Genomic DNA, 27,726 nt, shown 5'->3' on the forward strand with positions numbered 1-27,726 from the left:
TCCAATGGAACAAGCAGGAAACTTCTCCTTGGTTCCAATTGTTCCAAACGTGAATCAAATTGCAACATCCAACAGCATGGAACACAGTGCTGCATCGACACGAACATCGAATCATACCGCATTGGAACTTTCAAACACTCCAGCAAGCATATTTACAGCAAATGCCCAGCAATGTTACAGTACTTTGTGAAATCATCGGTTAATGGAAGTGAATAAAGAAGGCATCAACCAAGGGCCCAAAATATACGGTAGATGTGAAGCCCCAACCATTGGGCGACACAGTGGCACAGCTGCTAGAGCTACTGCCTCGCAGCGCCAGAGACCTGGGCTCAAATCAGACCTCGGATGCTGTCTGTGTGGAGTTTATACGTTCTCTCTGTGACCACATGGGTTTCCTCCAGGAGCTCCAGTTTCCTCCAACATCTTAAAGACTTGTGGGTTAATTTGCCGCTGCTAATCACCCCTAATGTGTAGGGAGTGGATGCAAAAGTGGGATAACACGGAACTAGTATGAATGGGAGATTGATGTTTGGCATGGACTTGGTGGGCAGAATCCCACGATAGAAAGCAAAGAACAAATGACACTTAGCTGAGCCAGATACCTCGTGTCACATTAATTCCAGGAGCCCCTTCTAGCTACATTCTCACCAACCATAACCCGTGTGCAAATAAGGCTAATTAGTGCATCTGACCATGGAGTTGTTGTTGAGTTGTTGTGGCTGGACCTTCTCGTGAGGCTGCTAGCGAGTAGCCAGCGGTGACAGGCGGTATGCAACACCAACATGGGTGTGAAGGCACCACAGGCCTGTCTTCAAGCTGTATCTTTCAATTTAATTCAATATGGAAATTCAAAGTATGTAAAATGGGCATTGGGTCTGAGTAATATTTTTTTAAATGCACAGTTTTAGAAAGGTTAAGTGTTCTGCTCCACTACATTCACTTTCATTGCCTCAACTGCAGCTTGTCTATTTGCCCCATGGGAAAACAACCCCAGATCGGTTGAAGTAGAAAGTCACCACGGACACCCACAACTTTAGCCGGGAAACATTCTGCCAGTGGGGAAGAAATTCATACAATAGCGTTCAATCTGTGCAAGGTTATCAGCTACTGGTTTAGTTTAGTTTAGAGATACAGCGCAGAAACAGGCCCTTCGGCCCACCGAGTCTGTGCTGACCAGCAATCCCCGCACACAAATGCTACCCTAGACACACTAGGGACAATTTACAATTATACCAGGCCAAGTAACCTACGAACCCGTACGTCTTTGGAGTGTGGGAGGAAACCGGAGTACCCAGAGAAAACCCAGGTGATCACAGGGAGAACGTACAAACTCTGTGCAGACAGCACCCACAGTCAGGATCGAACCTGGGTCTCCGGCGCTGTAAGACAGCAACTGTACCGCTGCGCCACGTGGTTATGCACAACAAACGCCCCCACCCATCCACCTCTGCCACATGTGACTCCATTCAGCAAAGAGGAATTTCTTCTCTCCATTGCCAACTATCCACACATAAAAACAATGTAGAATTTCCATAATCCTCAAAAAACATGGCTTGCAGTCATACCACTCTGCGGGCGATCCTTGTCTCCCTGGATATTTGATCTACATGAAGGTCAACATGGTTGACCATGGGTGCATTGTAGAGAATAATGATTCAGATTAAAGCTGCTGTCATTCTCTCCTTGAGGCTGTAGTGAATGATGCATTGCTGCTGAATGATAAGACTTGAGTTTGTTCTGATCCATCATTAAAACAGTGAGCTTGAACACTGCACTGAATGTAAAAATCTATTCCACATTTATGTTTTAGCTTTCACCAACAGCAGCGACTGCCCTCTGTGAATAATTCAGAAAGGCCAACATTAGTTTCCCATCCACCCCTATCACTAATCTCCTGTGCCATTCTCCGTAATTGTTCACTGAAAGGCCTTTAAAATGGAGATGTTTCAGCTACAGTGTCCACCCATCCCCGTGAGGGAACAGGGAGTGGAAATTAAACCCAGAGCTCCGTGAAAGACCAAAAAGGTGAGTGAGTGAAGTGGAGCAGAAAAGAGAGAGTTTTTGACGGATGCCAGGTTGTTGATACGAGAGGGAACCAGGCTGATTTCAGAATATTCGCAGTGGAAGTAAAGAGGCAGGAGATAGTGTGACATAAAGACTGGCAGCACGCACAAAAGGGGGATCCAGAAAGATTTCTTACAAGCAAGTGAAGAGAGAAAGGGTTGTAACAGTGAGACTGCAGCCAGTCAGGGACCAAAAGGGAGATTCACTGATGGAGATGGAGGTCAAGGTTGAGATACTAAGGGAGTGCGTTATATTAGTCTCCACCTCGGTAGATGGTGGTGCTAGAGTCTCTTACAAATGTCTAAAATACCACAGTACAGCACACAAACAGACCCTTTGTCTGACTATGTCCACTTCAATCACAACACCAAACTAAACTGGTCCCATCTGCCTGCACAACATCCATATTCCTCTCTTTCTGAAGATGGACACAAAATGCTGGAGTAACTCTGGATAGAAGGAATGGGTGATGTTTCTGGTCGAGACCCTTCTTCAGACGGAATCAGGGGAGAGAGAGATATAGAGATAAGTAAAACCAGCATCTGCAGTTGCTTCCTACAACATATCCTCTCTTTCCTGCCTGACTGAATAAAGACTTCTCAAATGTCGCTAGCATTTCCACTTCTATCACTTTCCCTGGCTGCACATTCCAGGCACCTACCACTCTCTGTGCCAAAACAAAATTGCCTTATAAATTATATTTACAGATCCCCCTCTCACCTTAAACCTATGTCCCCTAGTATTTGGCATTTCAATCCTGGGAAATAGATTATTTAACTATCTATCCTCTTTATGCCTTTCATAATACTTCTATCTGGTTCAGACCCCTACGCTCCGGCAAAAACAATCCAACTTTGTCCAACCACTCCTTGTAGCTAACACACTCAAATCCAGGAAACATCCTGGTGAATGAACCTCTTCTATAATCTCTCTAAAGCCTCTACATCCACCCTGCTATGCATTGACCAGAACTGCGCACTATACTCCAATTGCAACCTAACCAATATCTTACACAAATGCAACATGATTTGCCAACTTTAATAGACAATGCCCTGACTCTTCAGCAAGTATGGTGTATACATTCTTTACCACCCTACCTACTTACGTAGCCACTCTCAAGGAACTATGGACTTGCATCCCAAGATCCCTCTGTATATCAACGTTCCTAATCTCAGCAAAGGAAGATATTCAGTGAAATGCTGGACAGAATAACAATTGATATAGAGGAGGCACTAAAGAGACAAGATGCCGTTAACAGTGGATATATTGTTTTGCACAAGGGATGCATCCAAGGTTGAGGTGAGAATTTAGTCAGAGGTCCAGCTATTGGTTTGAGAGTTGGTGCATGAGGGATGGAAACTTGCAAATTTAGTTTTTCTAAATATGTGGGAATAAAGTCAGTTTAACCTTGGTGATGGGGAAAGTTCTACTGTGATCAGAAACAGGATTGATAATTATAGAGTCGTGGTGTTAAAGGTTTCAAAGGTCTTATATTGTCACGTGTACCAATTAAGGTACAGTGATATTTGAAATACAGCACAGAAACAGGCCCTTTGGCCCAGCTCCTCCATGCCAACCAAGATGGCCCATCCAAGTCACCCCCATTTCCCTGTTCAAATCCTTCTAAACTTTTCCTATCCATGTACCCTTCCAAATGTCTTTAAATGCTGTTATTGTACCTGTCTCAACTACTGGCTATTTGTTTTTATTAAAGACCACCGTCTTTGTGAAAACATTGCTCCTTGGGTTCCTATTAAATCCTTCCTCTCTCACCTTATAGCTGTGGCCTCTCGTTCTTGATTGTGGATGCACCGTATCTAAAAGATTGTGCAACCACCATTCCATTCCCCTCACAATTGTATACACCTTTATGAGATTATCCTTCAGCCTTCAAGGAATAAAGTCCTGGCCTACCCAACATCTCCCTGTAGTTTATGTCCTTGAGTCATGGCAACATCCTTGTAAATCTTCTCCGCAGTATTTCCAGATTAATGGCATCCTTTCTATAACAGGATGAACAAAACTGAACGCAATTGTTGCTTGGACAAGCGTAACACACACACACACACATAGACACACACATTCACACACATACACACACTCACACATTCACACACTCACACACACACTCTCAGTCATTCTCTTTCTCTTTCTCTCTCTCTCTCTCACACACACACACACACACACACACACACACACACACACAGACACACACACACACACACGCGAGTCGCTGGTTTCTAGGGATGCCTTATACCAGTGCTCGCCCTCCTGGGAAGGGTCCTTTGCACTGACGTGTTCACAATTAACCACACACATACATACATACATACACACACACACACACACACACACAAATCCCCATCTGAAAGCGCTGAAGATAAGAAGCGAGCTCCAAGCAGGAACCCTGCGCAATGGATTAAATCCCCGCCTTGTGGTTTAAGGCAACATAGCGGCGGAAAGAAAATTAATGAAATAAATGGGCGCAGGGGTGAGTGTGAAACCGGAAGAAATGTAGCAGTGACGCCACTGTGCAGTGTGTGTGCCGAGCGAGAGATGTCAGGCCGGGAGATGAATTATTGATTCTCCTGCTGCTCGCTGTCTCCCCACACGGGGCTGGCCGAGTGCACGTCTGCGGGGCATTAGCCCGGGTCTGGAGCGGGAGAGGGAGAGGGAGAGGGTAAAGGAAGACTGCTCTTTCTGCTCGCCATCACGGAACCCACCCTCTTCGCTTTGGCTCCGTCGCAGGAGGAGTTGTGCCCCCTCCTGTTCTGCTCTTCATCCCGGAGACGCCTCATCCATCCCTGGCGCTTGCGTGAGACGGAGGTGGGGGGAGAGATCGGGCGGCTACCCTGCCGGGAATCGGGCTTAATTTTATACCATTAACCCTCGCCATATTCTCCGGAGGGAACGGCAAGGAAACGATGGACTAGAGACAAAATCTAAAAAAGGTAAGAGGACGCTTTACACCCGTTGAAACGTTATCCTGGTGAAACCTCCCCTGTTCCTCCTCGGGGTGATGTTGTGTGGCGGGGCAGATTGCTCAGTTCTGGTCTGATTATATCAGCGGCAGGCAGGCAGGCAGGCAGGCAGGCAGGGTGCGGGGAAGTGTGGCGTTAGCAGGTGCAGGGTGGTGTGAGGCATGTTGGAGCAGTAGACGCTGGGAGGGGTGCAGGAATAGCGCGGCGTGTGTGTCTGCATGAGCGAGAAGGGGGGCGAACGCAGTCAGAGGCGGCATCAATGTGAAAGACAGAGCGTCCTTATGGGCATGGGAGTAAGATGATGGTCGAGGTGAACACGTGGAAGATTTTAAATGTAGGTCTGAAACGCAACTGTGAGCATAGATGTGGCTTAGATAGAACAGTAACGTGTGTGTGGTTTTATGTAACCATTTATTTGTGAGTGGAGGTTGGGAAGGGGTTGGGCGAGGGGGGGGGGGGGGTTGAATATTGCTTCTGAATTCATTATTGGGCGAAACTGAATGTGGAAGGAAAAAAATCAGAGAATTAAAGGCAAAATCGTATCAACGTTGTGGAGAACGTGATATAAGGGGCGAAATAGGAATAGGTGGTGGGTTAGGATCTCCTAGGACAGTGAATCTACATAGGACAGAGGTCCTAACCCACGATCCCACCCCCCTCCCCCTTCCCGTTCCTATTTATGGCCAACGCTGGCCTGCCGCCCTGTTTCCACTATTTAACCCTGTCCACCATCAGCGAGTGGAGGGCAGGATGCGTGTTAGTGTGGGGCGCGGGCCGCGTGTTTGTACATGTGTACGAGACAATGCGTCTGTCTCATCAGTGTGTGTGTGTGTGTGTGTATGTGTGTGTGTGTGTGTGTGTGTGTGTGGCAACAATACGCGGGGCCGTGAGTCAGTGAGCTTTGTCTGTAAGCGAGAGATAAAACAAGACCTTGGACGGACGAGCGCGAAAGTATTGTGTGTTAGGCGTGAGGGTGTGTAGATGACAGGGTGGGGAGGAGTGCCCGAGCGTGTAAATAAACGTGTCTGTGAGTGAGGGGGAGCCTGTGGGAGGGTGTGTAGGGTAGGGAATGTGTACATTAGGACTGGGGTTATGTGGCACTGGAAAGCACATGCGAGTGCGTACGAGTGATCATGTGAATACGTGGCAAGAAGAGGTGTGTGTAACCTTTTTATTTCCTTTCATTCATTTAAACATATTTGGCCACATCTCTGCCAAATAACGGGAGATCTTTGAGTCTTCCAACTTTTCCGTTGTGTGCTACTGAGAGTCGCGCCCACTGAGTGGATCTCACTTCCCCATGTGTCCGGGGCAGATTATAGCGTTCCAGACACCAACACACACACACACACGGGCGTTGGCTGGTGGAGTTTCTAACATTAACATCAGGCCTGATGGAGAGAACCCAACAGGAACTGGAATCTGAAATTCTGCTTAGTGGAGAAATCTATCCTCTTAAATTGTGTGTTTCTAAATTATTTAATTGTACATGTGAAGGGTTCCTCTTGATAATTTGTATGGATTGGGAGCTCTGTGGTCATAACCAAAGATTGTTCTGCCTTAATAGAACTGAAGAGCCACCAACAACTGTAAACTATGTACCTGGGTAATACATGTCCTCTACATTGAAAATCGTTCATGGTCTCAGAATTGTCCATAATGTCTAGGGATGGCTTATACAATATTTAGTCGCTGGGGGCTCATGGTTACTGGAACTGTTGCTGCTTGTTGTGTTAATGCATTCATGGTTCACTGTACCCTTTCCGTATGTGGCGGCAATGAATACTTCTGGAAGCGCTGGATTAATAGGTTTCATAGGAGCATTGAAGGTATACGGCATATGTGCAGTAAGCTTCGGTGCCATGTTTTGTCAGATCTGTCCGTGGTGACAGCTGAAATTCAATCCGTGGACCGAAAACGGTGTTGATTATTAGTGCAGAAAGGACTACTCTGTTCCCACCGGTCGCCCAATGAACAGACTCCGGTTAGAGTTGGAAGGAAGGGCATATAATAGAGTGCGCGACCTGTTTCCGTTTAGATTTAGATTCTGGAAATGCGTGCTTTAAATCCTTCTCACAAGAATGAAATGGTTCTCATCTCTGATGGATCACTATCCGCGGGCCCTTATTTCATAACTAAATAAAATACGCAATTACGCTATTAATTTTTATTTGCTTAATAATTTTTGTTTTTTTGCATTGTGGCCCAAATTGATAGTCAGATTCACACAACGTGGCAACAGGCCCTTCGGCCCAATTTGCCAATGTGCCCCGTCTACACTAGTACAAATTGCCTGCTTTTGCCCCAAATCCCTTTACACCTATCCTCACCAAGTACCTGTCTAGATATCACTTAAACGTATATCCCAGCATTTGTAAAAAGAGAGACATAACAGGGTTATTGGGTAGGGTTTATCTGTGGTAGTGGATTCAGTTCAAAACCGAGCTTTAAAATATTAAAACATGTGGGACAAACACGAACAAATGGGGCGTAAATGTACACTGTGGTCCGATTGTACAACAGGGTCAAGGAACTGAGTGGACTGGTCTCCTTCAAGTCTATTGAAGCTATTGAATATCCCTGGGCAAGGGCTAGAAACGTGCACTACATTTCACTCGACTCGTAACACACCGATTAACAGTGGGCTTATAAAAAGTCACCTTTTATTCTATCGACGATAATACCTTATGTGATTCCACCCTTTAATTCTCTTCAGAATTGTGCTTTCATCTAGTTCAAATTCCCTTTTAGTTCACAGATTTTAACGGGCAGGCGTGGTTTTGCAAACCTTGCCACTGGGAGAAATCATTCAGTCCCCTGAAAAACTTATTTAAAACAAGGAATTAAATAATTTAATTAGGAAATGGAGTTGAATGGTTTTGATCTTTTCATTAATGCTACACGAAGACATTATTTCTATTCTCGTGCTGAGGGGTGTTGGGGCATGATTGAAATTCTGTATTCAAGCCATTTGGCTTCCACCTGTTGATCCTCTCCAGAGAAAACCATTTGTCCATAACTTAACCAAGGGTCACCCCAGCCTTTGGCGATATTTGTTTGCGGATTTCCAGGGGTCTGATCACAGGACAGGCTCTGTTCCTGACTTGCTCCACGCCACTGTGCTGTGTGTGTGTGTGCCGTTCCCTGGTTTACGCGGTGTCGGCGCTGTCCACGGTTCTGATCCAATGTGTCAGGCTGTGGTCTGTTGCTCTCCATGGTACCGACGCAGCCACCGTGTATTGATGTTTCGGATCGAGACCTTTCTTCGGTCGAAATGTGTAGGAATGAACTGCAGATGCTGGTTTAAACCGAAGATAGACATAAAGTGCTGGAGTAATTTCCGCGGGGACAGGCGGCATCTCAGACTCCGTGTAGCATTAATGCAAAGATCAAAGCCATTCAACTCGAGTCTGAAGAAGGGCTGGACCCGAAACGTCACCCATTCCTTCTATCCAGAGATGCTGCTTGTCCCGCTGAATTACTCCAGCATTTTGTGTCTATCTTCAGTATAAGCCAGCATCTGCAGTTCCTTCCTACACTGTGTTCTGATTTCTAGTTGGCTTAATATCTGCTCTCCGTATTTCTTTTGGCCTTTTCAGTATTTCCAGGATATTTTCGCCGTCTTCCTTGGTTGTAAAAATAATGTCACTGGCGATTTCCATAGGAGGCTCTTGGAAATCGCTAACCCAACCGAGCTACTGATGACCAAATTGTGAGAAGGCTGGCCTTCACTGGTTCTTCAATGTACAGAAAAGAAAGGTGGATCCTGGCCACACCAGATCACATGTGTGATGGGAGTATTCTCAATGTCTTTGCCTCTGGCAGACTGAAGCAGCAGCGATTCTATCCAACGTGGAGACCTAAACTCGCTGCCCTCGCTTGCGTTCAGAAGCAGGACTTGGTCATTGGCATTTGGTTTATTATTGCCACGTGAAACAAGTGAAAACAAAAAAAAAACCGTTATTTGCGTGCTGCCCAGTCAAGTCACACGATACATGAGTACAATCAAGCCCATACCCACGTACAACGGGTGGCGCAAAGAGACAAACAGCGGTATGTAGTGTTACAAAGTGATAGCGAGCTTTAGTATCATTGCGTTTCATCAGCTTTCTCGCCGAGGAGAGACATCGATCCATCAAAGGCCGGGAAATGTGATATGTATGTCTTCTCTTACTCCAACTGAAGTCACTTCTCATTACTCACCGTGTTATGCGCCAGCTGCATCGATATCCGGTGAGGACCAGTGTCATTGTTGTTGGTTTTTGCAAACGTTTTGGGTTTTTTCTGTAACCCTGTTCATTAAATAAGATTGGGCACAATGTTACGCGAGAATGGCAAACGAGTAAACAATTGTTGAAGGGAGAGAGAGTAGACTGTAGTGTGAACATCACAGCCTGAGAGAGTCATGTAAGGCGGGAAGAAATTCAATAAATGCCCATGGGAAAATAGATAGGTGCGGAGTGGGGTAGAGATGAACAACTAAGGTTGTTACTGTGGGAACAGCGGGCCTGTGTGTTCAGTCTGTGATGCACGTGCAATGAGTCATACAATGAAATAGAATGTAAGCAATAACCAAAAGAAAAAAAGTATCAACCCAGATGGAATATGTGCCCATAGCCCGGCCGGCGACATGCTTGTATAAGCTTAGAACGGAGAAGATGGAACAGTATCGCATGGGATCAAGCATTTCCCCCCCGTGATATCTGTGTCGATCATGTTGTTACCTATGCAACGTTGCCTATGCATGCACGTGGCCTATATCCCTGTATCCATTTTCTGTTCACGTGCCCATCTAAATGTCTCTGAAACGTTGCTACCAGATCTGCTTCTATCACTGCCCCTGGCTTCGTGTTCCAGGCACCGGGCCCTCTCCATAAAAACAACTTTCTAAAGGACACAAAGTGCTGGAATAACTCAGCAGGTCGGGCAGCATCTATGGAGAACATAGGTAGGTGGCGTTTCGGGTCGAGACCCTTCTTGAGATCGCCTCTCACTATAACAAGTTTGCCTTCCGGGTGCCCTTTAAAGTTTCCCCCTCTCATCCACGCTGGCGAATATGACTGTCTGTGCCTCTCATAATTCTACATACTTCTTGATTAGTACGGTGTCAGGGGTTATGGGGAGAAAGCAGGAGAATTGGGTTAGGATGGAGAGATAGACCAGCCATGATCGATTGGCAGAGTAGATCGATGGGCCGAATGGCCCAATTCTTCTCCTATCACTTATGGCCTTAGGTCTCTCGGCCTCTAATGTTCCAGAGAAAACTATCCAAGCCCGTCCAACCTCTCCTGAATGCAAATATTCTCTAATCAAGGCAGAATCCTTGTGAACCTCCTCTGCATTATCTCCAAAGCCTCCGCGCCCTTCCTGTAATGCGATGACCAGAACTACATATAATATTTCTAATCTGGCTCACTCAAAGTTGTATCCAGCTCCAACATGACTCATAAACAATGCCTCAACTGATGAAGGCAAATATACCGTATATCTACTAGTGCTGCCACTTTCAGAGGGCTATGGGTATGCACTCTAAAATTCCACTGTGTATCCATGCTCCCAAGTGCCCTGACTTTTACTTTATGCCTTACATTCGATTCCCCAACTTGTCCGCATTTAACTCCATCCGCCATTGCTCTGTCCATATCCCCAACTGATGTATATCTTGCTGTATCTATTGGCAACCTTCCTCGCAACCCACAAGCCTGCCAAATTGTGTATTGCCTGCAAATGTACTAATCAGCGCGCCTACATTTTCGTCCAATTTATTTGTATATAGTCACAAACAATAGAGGCCCGAGCAGTGATCCCTGCGGAACACCATTGGGAACGACCCCGGTCAGAATAGCACCCCTGCACCATTCCATGCCCGAAACAATGTTCACTCTAATCTTCCCAGCCTCCGTCGATAATCCTTTGAATCAGTCTACTGCGAGGGACCTTGTCGAATCCATTACTAAAATCCATGCACACAACATTCACTGCCCCACCCTCATCGATCATGCTCGTTCAGGAAGGTGTGACATTATGTAACCATTATGGGCAGTATAACACCGTGTACGAGACTGGGTGTGTGGTGGTTCACGGGATGAAAGGTTAACCTGGGAGTGTTTGAGGGTCTGGGGCTATGTTTTAGTGTGGACTTTCCCGCGATTCAACGAGCCTGTCGGCCTCTGGGAGTGTGCCTGAGTCTGATGGAGTGTGTGCGCGCATACACTCCTAGACTCATACCCTATCACTAAAAGTGACTGCCCAAGGGATTGTGTATGGGTGTGGGAGTGTGTGTTTGAGTGTGTCAGTCTGGCAGTGGCCTCAGTTTATATGTGGTGGTGTTGTGCCTGTGAGTTCGTATAAGTAAAGGGAGGGTCTATAAGTCTGCCCGTGAGTCTGGGAGTATATGTCCATCCGTATCTTTGAGTGCCTTGAATTTCTGGTAGCGAGTGCATCAAGGCAGTGAACCGCAGCGAGAGTTCGGATTGGCGGCCTCTCTCCAGAGAGCGAGTGGCAACAATATCCTTGGAGCGACTGTGCCCGACTGAGGCGAGGATCTGCGGCGGAGTGGCTGGGGGCGGGAGCGCAGCCCCACGCGGCAAAGAAACACTGCAGTTCTGACGCAGTCTTCCCTTATTTGTTTCGCATCCGATTAGTTATTATTGGCAGATATGGTCACTGGGACCCAGCAGCTTGATCAGCAGCTGCAGCCGTCTGGAAAGACGGTGGAAGATCGCACGTCCCTGAAAGCATGAGGCCAGATGGCGTTCCCTGCCGTTTAATAAGCGGGTGCATGCTGTCAGGCGGTGCGTCTGTCTAGCTGACACTCATTGTGGCCTTTCATCCCTGGCATCCTCCCTCTTCAGCTCACGCCACAATGCTCCCCTTTGATTCATTCCCGGGGCACGGGCGTCGCTGGGCAAGGCAAACATCTATTAACCGTTCTTCAGCTGAACGATCTGCCGGGCCTTTGCAAAGTCAACCGCATTGCTTTGGGGTTAGACCCATGTATGGCTTTTCCAGCCACAATTCCGCAGTAGTTTGGTTACTCTCACGAGCATTTATTGCAGATGTATTTAAGTAAATATATGCAAATCCCCTCGCTGTCTGGGTGGGATTTGTAATGTCTACGTCTCATTGCTGTCAGCTACCATGGTGCCCAGTCCGAATCACTGCCCTATTCCACTGCCACCTATCGCCCAAGCACAGCAGTCCATGCCGGCGACAAGCTGCCCGCCGGGGGCTTGCAAACGGCCACACGCTCTCCGTTTAAATGTCTTCTCGCCTGAAATGACACTTATTTATTTTCTCCAGGAGCCCCCTTCGCACCCCGACAAGTTCCTCGCCTTCTCTTTTGATGTATCGTTTTCACACCTTACCCTTCATTATGTGTGTCTCCTCCCACCCCCCGACTCTCAATCTGAAGAAGGGTCTCGATCCGAAACGTCACTCATTCCGTCTCTCCAGAGATGCTGCCTGTCCCGCTGAGTTACTCCAGCATTGTGTGGGGGCAAATCCCCCTCAGCCTTCTCTTCCAACACGGGGCTGAGGGGGATTTGCTCCCACGCTGGTTGCTAATCCCACTATTGTGGTACATTTCTGGGAAGAACCCTCTCATCTTGCCACCACCCCCGACCTACCCAGCAGAAAGCGAGTATGGAGGTGGGGGTGGGGGGAGGTAGATTTGCGCCGCGGATTGGCACCAGACCCCTCTGTATTAATCTCACTGAATTGACTTCACCGTTCCGGATTAATGTGTCCGAGCTCCCACTGAGACCATGATGATTGGCCATGGCAATGTGGCAGACGCACAGCTGCCTTTAACACACACACATACACACACACACACACACACACACACACACACACACACACACACACACACACACACACACACACACACACACACTCACACTCACACACACACACACACACACACACACACACACACACACACACACACACAGCCGCTGGAGCGGGGGACACCACGGTGTTGTCAAGCTTTGTCCACTCTGGTTCTCTCGGGGGCCAGCCGGACATTCAATAACCACCAGTTTCCCTGCCAGAATGTTTCTAATTACGGCGCTCAAGGGATATACAAGCAAGAAGAGTCACCCGTTCCTTCTCTCCAGAGACGCTGCCTGTCCCGCTGAGTTACTCCAGCATCCTGTGTCGCTCTTCTCTGGATATACAAGCACTCTGTTTAATTAAAATATGAAATTCAACGGGGCTGCCTGGGTGTGAAGATTGGCTTGTGTGTCTCGGTAGGCGAAGGGGGGGAGGACGGCCTCGCTTTAAACCTCTGCTCATTCCTATTCTGCCCAGCTCCGTTTATCTTGCGACGTCAGGGCTTGTCTTACCAATGCCGATGGCTCTGGTTATTTTTACCACGCAGCCTCTGGCGGTGTCGCTAGTGCCTGGTCTCTCCGGCAGCGTGGGCGTTGCCCGCCGGGCCCCGGCTGTGTGTACACGGGCACTCGGCTAGCTGGCTGCAGCAGGCAGTGGGAGCTGCTCACCGCCGCACTCACCTCCCGGCCAGGCGGATGGAGAGGGCGAAGAGCCGGGGTTGTAAGCTGCCGTGGCTCCTTCGCTGAGAAGCGAACAGTTGGCGGCTGGAGCAGGTAGGGAGGTAGGGAGGGAGGGATCGTGTGCTTGTGCGTGAGTGATTAAACAGTCTGTGGGTAATTCACAAAGATAGACACAAAAAGATGGAGTAACTCAGTGGGTCAAACAGCATCTCCGGAGAAAAGGAAAAGGTGACGTTTCTGGTCGAGACCCTTCTCCATTCGGCAACTCATCCATTATGGAAACACACACGGAAGAGGCTAAATAAGGGTTAGCCTTTCAACCTCAAATCAGCCTGGATATTTCGCCATGATGCTCTGAGTCGACAATGAAATCGAGTGCTTTATGCCAACGCTGCTGTTCTAACATCGTGACCATTCCTGCTGAATTTCTTTCATTCATTCTAACAGTGGGCTCAGAGTCTAGCTGGGTGGATGTTACAAAGGTCCAGTATCAAGGTCTCCAGTCCGTGATTGGCAGCATGCATCTGGAGGAGGGACTGGGTGGATATGCGACACTAAATCCATCTCACATTATCTACGTTAAGAGTGCAGGAAGGAACTGCAGATAGACACAAAACATAGAAACATAGAAAATAGGTGCAGGAGTAGGCCATTCGGCCCTTCGAGCCGGCACCGCCTTTCAATATGATCATGGCTGATCATCCAACTCAGTATCCTGTACCTGCCTTCTCTCCATACCCCCTGATCCCTCTAGCCACAAGGGCCACATCTAACTCCCTCTTAAATATAGCCAATGAACTGGCCTCAACTACCTTCTGTGGCAATTAAACGCTGGAGTAACTCAGCGGGACATAGAATGGGTGACGTTTCGGGTCGGGACCCTTCTTCAGACTGAGAGTCAGGGGAAAAGCCTTCCTACACAAGGAACTGCTGATGCTGGTTTACACTGAAGATAGACACAAAAATGCTGGAGTAACTCAGAGGACAGAACCAATTTCTTCTCTCCAGAGATGCTGCCTGTCCCGCTGAGTTACTCCAGCATCTTGTGTCTCTCTACATTGAGAGCATGGAAGTCACGGTCGGCATTTAAGGACATTAATTTGATAGCACTCTTTCAAATGTTCCCCATCCCATTTCATTTGGTTCCAGCCTTCCATGGGCAGATATAATTTCTATTCCTCTGGGCCCCGAGTTGTCCAACATCATTCCTCAGTCCCACGTGGGGATGGCTTTGGTGAAGATGTAACAAGTGCTTGTTGTATGGTTTAGATACTTCAGCAGATAGGGGGCGCCGCATGCCACTGGAGCACGGTTGGCTTTGAGGACCACCTGTATTTCCAGCAATGAATTGACTGACCTCTATGTGTTTCTGGGAGGAACGGACTGCTGTCCATAGAGGCTACACTCTGCTGATACCCTCGATTACACTGTTGGTAGCCCCCTACACAACAATCACCACACTAATTCTCAACAGATTAGACCTTTGTCCATCATAGAGTGCCAGTTCTACTGCTTTGCCTTGCTGCAAAGTGTGTTCTGATGTTGGGGAAGAGGGCATATGTCTTTATGACCATTTGTTGGGCTTGGTTTAGGCACAGGGTAGCAAAGATTGGTACTTGTATCCTTAACATCTATAATGAAGGATCTAGAACTTAGGGTGTAGTAGAAATGTTGTTTAGTGATGGAGCAGATATTTTGTTTAGTGATGGCCCATCAAGTCTACTCTGTCAATCAAGTCAATCAAGGCTGATCTATCTCTCTCACCTAACCCCATTCTGCTGCCTTCTCCCCATAACACCTGACACTCGTACTAATCAAGAATCTATCTATCTCTGCCATAAAAATATCCATTGACTTGGCCTCTGCAGCCTTCTGTGGCAATGATTTCCACAGATTCACCACCCTCTGACTAAATCGCCAAAGGTAGGAAGGATCACTTTGTAGAAGAGAGACACTGGATGTAGTAAACTAAGTGAAACATTGTTGACCTCGGTCAGAGCAATACAATTAAAATTGCCTGTTCATGTTCAATCTGTATACATTCAGAATACAGAAGACTTTTCTGCTCATGAACAATTTAAAATATATCATAGCAGAAATTGGTGTTGAAGTGCAACAAGAAAGGGGGTGTGTATAATGTATGGCAGGGTCCATCCAGGCATTGGGCACATATAACCACCTGGGTACTGGATGGGAAAGGGGATTAGCAAGCTGAGGGGAGTGAGGTCTTTGCTCCAAAGTTACCCCCAGGGATGGTCAATCCATTCTCACTATCAGATGAACCTACCATGGAACTATTAGTCCTTAAGGCGCACCCCACTGCCGATTCTGAGGCTCTATAAGGCACTGCTCAGGCCACATTTGGAGTAATGTGAACAATTTTGGGGCCTGCATATGAGGAAGGATGTGCTGCCACTGGAGAGGGTCCAGAGGAGGTTTATGGAAATGATTCCAGGTATGAGTGGGTTAGCAGATGATGTGTGTTTGACGGCAGTGGACTTGTACTCGCTGGAGTTTAGGATGAGGGCGGACCTCACTGGGACTTATCGAATAGTAAAAGGCCTGGATAGAGAGGAGGTGGAGAGGGTGTTTCCACTAGTGGGAGAGTCTCGGACCCGAGGTCATAGCCTCCGAATTAAAGGATGTACCTTTAGGATGGAGATGAGGTGAATCTGTGCAATTCTTTACCACAGAAGGCTGTCGAGGCCAAGTCAATGGATATTTTTTTCAGGCAGAGATAGATTCTTGATTAGTAAAGGTGGGAGGGGTTATAGAGAGAAGGCAGGAGAATGGGGTTAAGAGGGAGAGATAGATCAGTCATGATTGAATGGCGGAGTAGACTTGATGGGCTGACTGGCCTAAGTCTACTCCTATCACATATGAACTTATGATTCCATCTTGACATCCTCGACATAGTTTACTTTAAAGAAGTTGAAATTAATCTTATGTGGCCATCAGAGACTGTGCTATAGGAATTATAGAATATCCCTCCTACAATACATTTCCTTTCCCATTATAGGTTGTATCATATAATTTGCACACCCTTGATGTTTTTAGATTTAATGCCTTACATCTTGCATTGTTGATACTGTCTGTAATTATAACATATAATATGGAATACTTATTTTATGTTTTATTTGTTGCTGCCATGTCACTATATTCCTGCATAATTTATGCACTTTCCTCGGAGACATGCAGTTTCTTCTGCACCTCATGCAGCTTATATTTTTGTCGGTCAGCAACATGTATGATCCCTTGTAGATAAAAATGCTGGAGAAACTCAGCGGGTGCAGCAACATCTATGGAGCGAAGGAAATAGGCAACGTTTCGGCCCGAAACGTTGCCTATTTCCTTCGCTCCATAGATGCTGCCGCACCCGCTGAGTTTCTCCAGCATTTTTATCTACCTTCGATTTTCCAGCATCTGCAGTTCCTTCTTAAACATGTATGATCCCTTGGTGTTTTATTTGTGTCCAGAAAGCACTGCTTACTTCCCAGCAAGAACACGTTCGTATCACCTTTACACAAACTACAAACTCTAGCTCAGTAGAGGTTATTGGAGTTGTTGTTCAACTATCTTCAACATTGCACTTCATGGCTGGGTGGATACAAAAAAAACTGTTCAACATTTAAATGTACTAAAGTGTTGAGGTTTCATTATTGGGCTTGGATCTTATTTGGCCATTAACTTATTATTATTATCGAGAGGCTTCAAATCCACATGTTTCGATAATTTTACTCATGCTTTGCTAATTGAATACAAAGCAGGTATTCCTCTGAGAGACATATCAACCGTTCTAACTTTGCAGTAAGTTAAAAGAACACAGGGAAAAGTCAGAAGAATAACTTTTTTTTCCAATTTGGACATTTCAACCAAATGTATCACTGGAGTCCCAATGGGATCATGAGCTGAGAGATATATGTTGTCCGTTGGCAGAAATAAGCATCCAATACACTTTCACCACAATATAACAATTACTCTTTTAATATCTTTGCTATTGCCAGTGATTTTCCAGCATGGTGGTAGATAGACAATAGACAATACACAATAGGTGCAGGAGTAGGCCATTTGGCCCTTCGAGCCAGCACCACCATTCATTATGATCATGGCTGATCATCCACAATCAATACCCCGTTCCTGCCTTCTCGCCATATCCCCTGACACCTCTATCTTTAAGAGCTCTATCTAACTCTCTCTTGAAAGCATCCAGAGAATTGGCCTCTACGGCAGAGAATTCTACAGATTCACAACCCTCGGTGTGAAAAAGTTTTTCCTCATCAACATTCTAAATGGCTTACCCCTTATTCTTAAACTGTGGCCCCTGGTTCTGGACTCCCCCAACATCGGGAACATGTTTCCTGCCTCTAGCGTGTCCAAACCCTTAAAAATGTTATATGTTTCAATAAGATCCCCTCTCATCCATCTAAATTTCAGAGTATACAAGCCCAGCCGCTCCATTCTATCAACATATGACAGTCCCGCGATCCCGGGAAATTTCATCGTAAACCTACACTGCACTCCTTCAATAGCAAGAATGTCCTTCCTCAAATTTGGAGACCAAAACTGCACACAATACTCCAGGTGTGGTCTCACTAGGGCCCTGTACAATTCCAGAAGGACCTCTTTGCTCCTATACTCAACTCTGCTGGTTATGAAGGCCAACATGCCATTCGCTTTCTTCACTGACTGCTGTACCTGCATGCTTACTTTCAGTGACTGATGAAGACCCCCAGATCCCATTGTACTTCCCCTTTTCCCAACATGGCACCATTCATTAGTATTAGAAAGGCGCTATATAAATCCCATCCATTATTATTCATTATTATTATTCAGATAATAATCTGCCTTCCTGTTTTTGCCACCAAAGTGGATAACCTCACATTTATTCCCATTAAACTGCATCTGCCATGCATCTGCTCACTCACCCAACCTGTCCAAGTCACCCTGCATCCTCATAGCATCCTCCTCACAGTTCACACTGCCAAGGCAGAAAGCAGAATTATTCAAATATTTTCTTAAACAGTGAACAATTCAAGTTTGCATCAAAAAGCCTGTCATTAGATTTATGATTCACTGCTCACCTCAATATGTCTGTACCCTCATTGAGATTAAAATCCAGATGGAACAAAAGTCCTAGCTTTATAAAAACAGCACAAATTATTAAAGAAGAAATGTATTTGCAAAGACTCTGATCCACCTGAGACTTCCCCGTAATGTTGATAGGCATCCACACGTTCCATTCTAACTCACGACACATTAACAATTTTGCTGCAGGGACAGTTTATCGCATTTGATGGGGATTCCAGCCATCACTCTAAAGGTTAACTCCCATCAGCAACTGGGTAATGGGGCTGCAGTGTGCATCATTTACAGAATGTACTGAAGGAACTTACAGCACGTGAGTTCCACCAGCTGGAAGGATAAACACAGTTCAGTTCAGTTTAGTTTATTGCCACATGTACTGAGGTACAGTGAACAGCTTTTGTAGAGTGCTCACCAGTCAGCAGAAAGGCAATACATGAGTACAATCCATCCATTTACAGTGTATAGATATGTGAGAAGGGAATCACGTTTAGTGCAAGGTAAAGCCAGCAATATCCGGTCAATGATAGTCCGAGGGTCATCAAAGAGGTAGATAGTAGTTCAGCACTGCTCTCTGGTTGTGGTAGGATGATTCCTACAGCAGATGTTGGTCACAATAAATGTCCTTCCATTCCCAAATGGTTTGAGTTTGAATGCATTTTGCTCTTACTTTGATGTTGGCTGGTTACATTTCCCCCAAGTCCCTATCTATCAGTGCTCTTATCTTCACCAAGTAGTTGAGAATGTCATCTTACCACCATCAGGCAATTTAAGAGTGAGTGTTGAGGTAGCCACAGTGGCCAAATACTGGGATTGAAACACAGATCTTCAGTATTTATCCTTAACTCACTCCATTTCACAATATTGCATGGCAGACTCTGTCCTTCAAATAAAAACATCCAAAAATTAAACTTATACCCGATTCTTCCATTTGCAATATTCTGAAGCTTTGACAATGGAGCCAGAATGATGCATTTTGTAATATCAATTCCAAGTCTTTGATCCCATTCTACGATACCTTAGTGGTAATGAGTGTTGCTGTTGAATAACACAGCCACAAATGGCACAATCATCATTAGTATGAATTATTTATTTTTAATTGGCTTTGAATTTGAATAACAAATTTATATTTTTGGGCTAAGGCCCAATGTCAAGTCTATCAGATGGCTGTGTGCGCTATTTGGATTCTTGGCTTCTTAATAGGGGCATAAAACAAAGTTCTGGAGGAACTCAGCAGACCAGGCAGCCAGGTAGGAATGGACAAGGCAACGTTTTGGGTCAGGACATTCCAACCCAGAGCAAGTGGAGTAGGGGAGAGAAAGCTTGAAAAGAGAGGCAGGGCTGGGACAAAGCCAGGCAAGTGATAGGTGGATACAGGTGAAGGGGAGGATTGGCAGAAGGGTGGAGTAAGTAACAAAGGCTAGAGGTGAAAAGGAGACCAAAGGGTTTCAGATATGGAAAGAAGAAGAGTAGTGAAATGTGAAGCCAGAGGATAGACACAAACTGCTGGAGTAACTCAGCGGGCCAGGCAGCATCTCTGGAGAGAAGGAATGGGTGGCGTTTTGGGTCGAGACCCTTTCGTGAATCCAGAGGGATGGATATGGGTCGGAAAGGGCATGGGAGAGGAGGGGGTAGGGGGTATCAAAGGGGACTGTGGGGCCAGGGAATGGATGATCAGCATACAGAGCTGGGGAAAGGATCAGGGTGACTGGGGTGGTGGGAGATGGGGGAGATGGGAGGTGGGTGGGGCTGGGGGGGGGGGGGGGGGGAGGAGTATGGATGTACAGGTGTGGGGGGCGGGGGAAAGGGAGGGGAGGTATATTGCTTGAAACTGGAGAATACAATGTTCTTACTGTTGGGTTGTAAGCTGCCTAAGTACAGTATGAGGTGTTCTTAGAGGTGCAGTCTCCTTCTTCACAGATTTTTTGGTTGTGGTGTTGAGGTGTTTTTTTCAGTTTTTACTTTACAGACATATTTTGCCTTATTCCACACTGGTTTTGTTATGTAGTTGATGTGTTTTGCCCAGTGGACTCCCTCATTATGCTTGGCCTCTGTTGTCAATTTAATGGCATTGTATGATCTGCTGAGTGTGGGATTAGGGTGGAAGAGTTCAAATTATTTCACATAGCTCTGCTCTTTGGATGATAAAAGGCCGAGGGCTGCCTCTATTGTTCTGGAAGCCACATTTATTGACGTTTTTACAGGTACTTAGTCATAGAAGCAGATCTAATAATAACTTTGAGAAGGAAGTTGGATCTGTGCACAGAATTTAAAAAATGCCAAGAAAGAGCAGGGGAGTGGAACTAATTGAACGGGTGGGGCTTCTTCCCTTCTCTGCTGTAGAATTTAATGATTTCCCCCTAAATTAAGTTTTGCAAGATGTGGGTGCTGATGGCTATTATTGCCCAGGTGTGCCCATTGAGAAGACCTTATTGAACAGCTGCTGCCCTTCGGGTGAAGGTGTTTCCACAATACTGTCAGATAGAGAGGTTAGGAATTAGACCCTGCAAGGATCAAGGGGTAACAGTACACTTCTTGGTTTGGTATAAGTGTCAATTGTCATAAGGTCATAAGGAATATGAGTAGAATTAGCCCATCAAGTCTACTCCGCCATCCAATCATGGCTGCTCTATCTCTCCCTCCTAATCCAATTCTCCTGCCTTCTCCCCATAACCTCTGACACCTGCATTAATCAAGAATCTATCTATCTATCTATCTATCTCTGTCTTAAAAATTAATTGTCCCTAGTGTGTGTAGGATAGTGTTGTTGTGCGGGGATCGCTGGTCGGCACGGACATCGATGGGCCAAAGAGCCTGTTTCCGTGTTGTATCTTGAAACTAAACTAAACTAAACTTCCAAGTCAACGATATGTGGCTTGGGAGCAAAGCCACAGGAAGTGGTTAGTGTTGCTATGTGCCTACCGTCCCTTTTTTCATGGTGGTAGAAGTCACAGGGAGGTGCTGTTGGGGATGGTCCAGGAATATAACTGTAGTACTCACTGCAGCAACTGTGCATTGTGGAGAAGAGAATGAAGGTTTAGGGTTGTGGCTGGGGTGCCAGTCAAGTTGGCTGCCGTATCCTAGATGGTATCAAGCTTCTTTAGTGTTGGATCTGTACTCATCCAGACCAAAGACCGTCATACTCCTTATATTTGCCTTGTAAATGGTGAAAGCGCTTGTGCTGTAAACAGACAGGTCAACCACTGTGGAATATCCAGCCTCTGAAGTAGCATGGGGGCCACAGCATTGATGCGATTGATGCAGTTGAGTTTCTAGTCAAAAGTGATCGATGGTATTGACAGCGTGGAGTTCAGCAATGGAACATCATTTGAAAGTCAAGGGTAGGTGGTTACACTCTCCCTATTATGGGTAGTTATTGTATTATAACAGCACTTTTGTGTTATAAATATTACTTTCCACTTGTCAGCCCACACCTGCAAGTTGCCCTGTCCAATATTTCTTGTAGACATGGACCGTATGATTCGTTAAGCATTGTGAATGGAACTGTACAATCTTCAGCAAACATTCCCTTGTCTAAAGCAATGATGGAAGGAATGACATCTATGTAGCAGTTGGAAATGGTTGGGCCTCGGACAACGTCGTGGGGGCAATAACTCGTGTACTGATGTCCCAAAGCAGTGATGATTAACCTCCAAGAACCAAAACTATTTTCCGTTGTACAAAGCATGACCCAAACCATTTAGATTTTCAACCAGTGGTGTATTTTCTCAATGATGTCAGATTTCCTCAATATCACACTCAATTAAACGATACCTTGACATTAAGGGCAGTCACTTGTGGTGTGTGTGGGTGTGTGTTTCTTCATTAGCTACAAACACAGAAACTGAGATAAACCTATCAATTGAAAAGTATTTCTTGAAGCATTAATTCTCAACTATAGATCAGTATCTCGTATAAGAACATATCAAGATCCTACTACATGGTGAACTCTGCCAAGGGCTGTAAAGGGGCCGCTCCTATCAATGCTATCTTGAGGCAGATTGATAGGGAGGACCAAGTCCTGTACACTTATCTCTCATCTTGGTTCAGTCACGACTTGTTGTAGATTCCGTATAGCAGTTAAGTCCTTTGGGTCTTGGTCAGTTCATTCAGTGGTGGTACCATTGTTAAAGGAAACCCGTTTTTGTTCCCAAGTTCATAAGTTCGAGCAGAATAAGACCATTTGGCCCATCAGGTCTACACCGCCATTCAATCAAGGCCTCCTCTCAACCCCATTCTCCTGACTTCTCCCCATAACCCCTGATACACTTACTCATCAAAATCTGTCAATCTCCGCCTTAAAAATATCCATTGACTTGGCTTCCACAGCTTTCTGTGGCAGTGAATTCCACAGATTCACCACCCTCTGAATAATGAAATTCCTTCATATATTTTTAATGGTACATCATTTTATGCTGAGACTATGGCCTCTGGTCAGGTCAAGAGTCAAGAGTGTTTTATTGTCATATGTCCCAGATAGAACAATGACATTCTCCTAGACTCTCCCACTGGTATAAACATTCTCTCCACATTCACTCTATCCAGGCCTTTCACTATTTGGTAAGTTTCAATGAGGTTCCCCCCTCATCCTTCTAAACTCCAGCGAGCTGTTAACTTTACTTCACTGACCACACTATCCTAGATTTTCCCATTACAACGTAGCACACCTCAGCTGGTGAGAACTTTATGTCTGCAATCCCACTGAAGCTACTGCAGAAGGCATCTGCTGCATCAGGCAAGCTACAATACATGCACATCAAACTTGTGGCACTTTTCATAAACAAGGGACGGCAGATGCTGGTTTACATTTGTAACCGCCTGTGACAGGGAGGCATCAGTTGGGCAGGGGGCATATCTTTCACTGGGTGGCAGTGCTGTCCAAGGTTCAGGGTGTCAATATGTACGTTTTGTGAGTCGGTACTGCCACCACAATATGCCCATGCAGGAATCCCTAATGATTATAGATAGAATAGTAGAATTGTTACTACACAGAAGGCATGGTGGCATGGTAGCACAGTGGCGCAGCGCTAGAGTTACTGCCTTACAGCGCTTGCTGTGCCGGAGACCCGGGTTCGATCCCAATTACGGTGCTCTGGACGGAGTTTGTACATTCTCCCCGTGACCACGTGGGTTTTCTCCGAGATCTTCGGTATCCTCCTACACTCCAAAGATGTACTGGGTTGTAGGTTAATTGGCTTGATATAAATATAAATTGTCCCCAGAGTGTATAGGGTAGTGTTAAGGTGTGGGGATCGTTGGTCGGTGTGAACTCGGTGGGCCGAAGGGCCTGTTTCCGTGCTATATCTCTAAACTAACGAAAAGTAGAAGCTCCTTTCTTGTCTTTTCTGGAACAATCAAATCCATCCCATTTCCCCTCAGTTTCTCAGTTAACCTGCAAATTACCTTCCTTCATTTGTCTATTCACTTCCCTTCCGAAGGCCCTGATTTGCTTTGTTTTCTCCATATTTACAGGCAGTACATTCCAGATCATTCACCACTCTACATATAAAAATACTTTTCCTCACATCTCCCTTGAATCATTTGCCCACCACTTTAAAACTGTCCTCTGGGACTTTGAACTATCTGCTAATGAGAGCAGTTTCTCTCAACCTACTTTATCTAAACTCATTAAAATCTTATACCTCTCTGTTAAAACCCATTTCAGTCTTCTTATTGCCAAAACGTACAGCAACTTAACGTAAGAACATAAGAAAGAGGGTATACAATCACTTGTTCATGCTCTGCCTTTGAACAAGATCGCGGCCCCAGCACCATCTCCTTGCCCTAATTCCCATGTTCTTTGATTCCTTTTCCTGATCCTCGCTCTGAACGCAATCATTTGCTGAGCCTCCACAGTTGTCAATGATGGGGAGATCCAAATATTCACTGTCTTGAGTGAGGAGAAATTTCCTAATTTCTGTCCTAAATCAGCTTACGTCTAGAGACTCTGAACAATTATTCTCAACTCCTTGACTGGTGAAATATCCTGTGCCAATCCTGTGAAACCTTGCAAGAATTTTACACACTTTAACAAAGTCACTTCTCATTCTTCTGAACTCAAGAGAACGGAGGCTTAGCCTTCCGTATAACAAAATGATCATCGCAGGAACCAGCCTTTTGAATCCGTGTTGGACTTACTCAGCAACAAGTATATTGTTAAATATTGGTATTGGTTGATATTGTTTTATTATTGTCATGTGTACTGAGAAACGGTGAAAACATTTGCTTTGCGTGTTATCCCATCATATCAAATGATGCATGAGTACAATCAACCCATATATACAAGTACAACAAATAAAAAAGTAATCACAGAACAGAATATAACATTTCAGCATTGCAGTGTTACAACTGCAGATTAAAAAAAAGAATTAGGCCCGCAGTGGCTAGGATTTGGAAATCAGGACTACACTGCTAGCTTATGAGAGGATCGTTCAGTCGTCTGATAATAACAGCAAAAAAGCTTTGAGTTAAGGAGACCAAAATTGTATGTCATTCCCAGGTTTGGTCCCAATAAGGCCCTTTACAGTTACAGTAATGCAGTTTCACTCTTGATTTCATATCCTTTTCAGTAAAGGCCAATTGTTGCAATTTGCTTTCCTAACTGCCTTCTTTACCAGAATTTAACTTTCAATGACATATGTACAAGAACATCCAGATTCATTTTCCTAATTTGGTACCATTGAAAAAATACTCCGTATTTTTGTTTTTTTTAATGGAAGAAGATGATGACATTACATTTTCCCACACTCTATCCAATCTGCCAGGCTATTGCTTATTGCCTTAGTTTGCCCATATCCCATTGAAGCCCCTTTCGGTCCATTTCACTGTTCACATTTCCACTAGTTCCATGGCATCAGTAAAACTGGAAATGTTATGTGTAGGAAGGAACTGTAGATGAAATGTGTAGGAAGGAACTGCAGATGCTGGTGTAAACTGAAGATAGACACAAAATGCTGGAGTAACTCAGCAGGACAGGCAGCATCTTTGAAGAGAAGGAATGGGTAATGTTTCGGGTCGAGACCCTTCTTCAGACTGAAAGTCACGGGAAAGGGAAATGATAGATATAGACGATGATGTAGAGAGATGATGTAGAGAGTAGAACAAATAAATTAAATAAATGCAAAAAAGTAACAATGATAAAGGAAACAGGTCATTGTTAGCGGTATATGTTATATTTGGAAATGTTATATTTGGTTTCCTCAGCTAAATTGCCAATGTAGATTGAGTGCCAGTATCATCAAGGACCCACACCACCCTGGCCACACTCTCATGTTACTCCTGCATTGGGAAGAAGGTATAGGAGCCTAAAAACTGTAATATCCAGGCTCAGGGGCAACTTCTTCCAAATAACCATCAGGCTAATTAATACTATGAACTCCAAATTAAACTCCGAACTACAAAACTGCTTTGTTTGCGCTGGGGACTTGTTTTTCTATTTGCATTACAGTATATAGTTTCATTTTATATATTGAACTTCCTTTTCTTGTTTGCTATGGCACCTACTGAGTACTACGTTGTGTACTATATTGAGTACCATGTAGTGCTGCTGCAAGTACTGTAAGAATGTAATTGCTCCATTTTGGGACATATGACAAGTAAACACTTTTGATTAGTTGGAGCCGAAGCTGTAATTTCTGTGGGTACTTCATTTACCAATACCTGCCAGCTTCAGCATTAGTTTCCCCTTACTCTTAGTTTTCTTTCTATTAATTAATGCTCGATCCTTACTTTCTTGATTAGTACGGGTGTCAATGGGTTATGAGGAGAAGGCAGGAGAATGGGGTTAGGAGGGAGAGATAGATCAGCCATGAGTGAATGGCAGAGTAGACTTGATGGGCCAAATGGCCTAATTCTACTCCTATTCCTTATGACCTTATGACTAGTATATTATTCATGGTTCCAGGTGCTTTAATCACCAAGCTCTGTGGGACTTTATCAAAAGCCTAAAAATATAAATACACCATATCCATTGGTTTCCATTGAGCTCTATAATTGATCTTAATTATAACTATTATTTTATTTAATGTTAATATTAAGTAATTAATACTTTTATATTAACATTAATACATCATTGATATTAATAATACAAATAAAATATAATAAATACAAATAAATAATTTTTATATATATATGCATATATATAATTTATCTTAAGAGAACTGCATTAGATTAGTCAAAAGGATGAAATAAATCCATATTGACTTTGCTCAATCATTTTATTAATTTCTCTGTATCTTGACATGACATCCCTTATTATAGACTCTAGTTTCTTCAGACTAACCTTGTCGCTAAAATTGCTCATCCTTGGAATCCCTCCAGTAATTTTTTTCTGCAACCTTTCTGTGGCCTTCATGATTTTCTAATGTGCGATGATCAGAATTGGAAACAATACCTCGACTGTGACCTAATCAGTGTTTTATAAAGGTTCAACATAACCTCCCTGCTTTTGTACTTCATGCCTCTATTAATAGAATCATGGTCCCATATGTTTTACTAATTCTCTGGTAATGTGATACGGATGGTAGAAGCATAACCATGTATTACAATGGCATTGTTTTATATGCAAGGGAGGAGGAGACTGACAGGGACTTACCTATAAGACAAGAGCAACTTACAAAGCAAGGTTGTTTAATGAAAAGAGGAAAGCTAACCTAAAGCCATGTTGGTTAACTGTTTTATATGTGGCCAGTTCATATCTGACTGTTTAATTGTTGTAAGTAAGATAGAAACAAAATGCTGGACTACCTCAGTGGGACAAGCAGCATCTCTGGAGAGAAGGAATGGGTGACGTTTCAGGTCAAGGCCCTTCTTAGAAGAGATGCTGCCTGTCCCGCTGAGTAACTCCAGCATTTTGTGTCTACACTGTGAACCAGCATCTGCAGTTCCTTCCTACACATACAGTAAGTGTCATGTTTCAGTCCAACCATGTTTTTTCTTACTGATACCTTCTCCCACAAAATATTTTGCTAATTTGTTATCAAAATACTGTACATTTAAATAACTATTTCTCAGATATATAATGTCCAAAATCTAAGATCCTTATGTTTTTACTCCCTCAGGCCTCAGCCCTACATATCTAAGTT

General features: G+C 44.8%; 1 protein-coding gene across 3 annotated transcripts in view; it reads left to right on the forward strand.

Annotated features, from left to right (window-relative positions):
* The first annotated feature begins 4,537 nt into the window (after positions 1-4,537).
* Positions 4,538-27,726, forward strand: part of fbxl16 (F-box and leucine rich repeat protein 16) — a 163,145-nt gene continuing 139,956 nt past the window's right edge. The window contains exon 1 of one of the 3 annotated variants that reach the window (XM_033040371.1): positions 4,538-5,015. The gene's annotated coding sequence lies outside the window, so the exon portion shown is untranslated. Of the gene's footprint in view, positions 5,016-8,884; positions 9,279-13,385; positions 13,655-27,726 lie in introns of those variants that run through there. The other 2 variants (XM_033040373.1, XM_033040372.1) reach the window with 2 other exon arrangements.

The sequence above is a fragment of the Amblyraja radiata genome, chromosome 22 (genome assembly GCF_010909765.2).
Source record: "Amblyraja radiata isolate CabotCenter1 chromosome 22, sAmbRad1.1.pri, whole genome shotgun sequence".
In the NCBI taxonomy this organism is placed as follows: Eukaryota; Metazoa; Chordata; class Chondrichthyes; order Rajiformes; family Rajidae; genus Amblyraja; species Amblyraja radiata.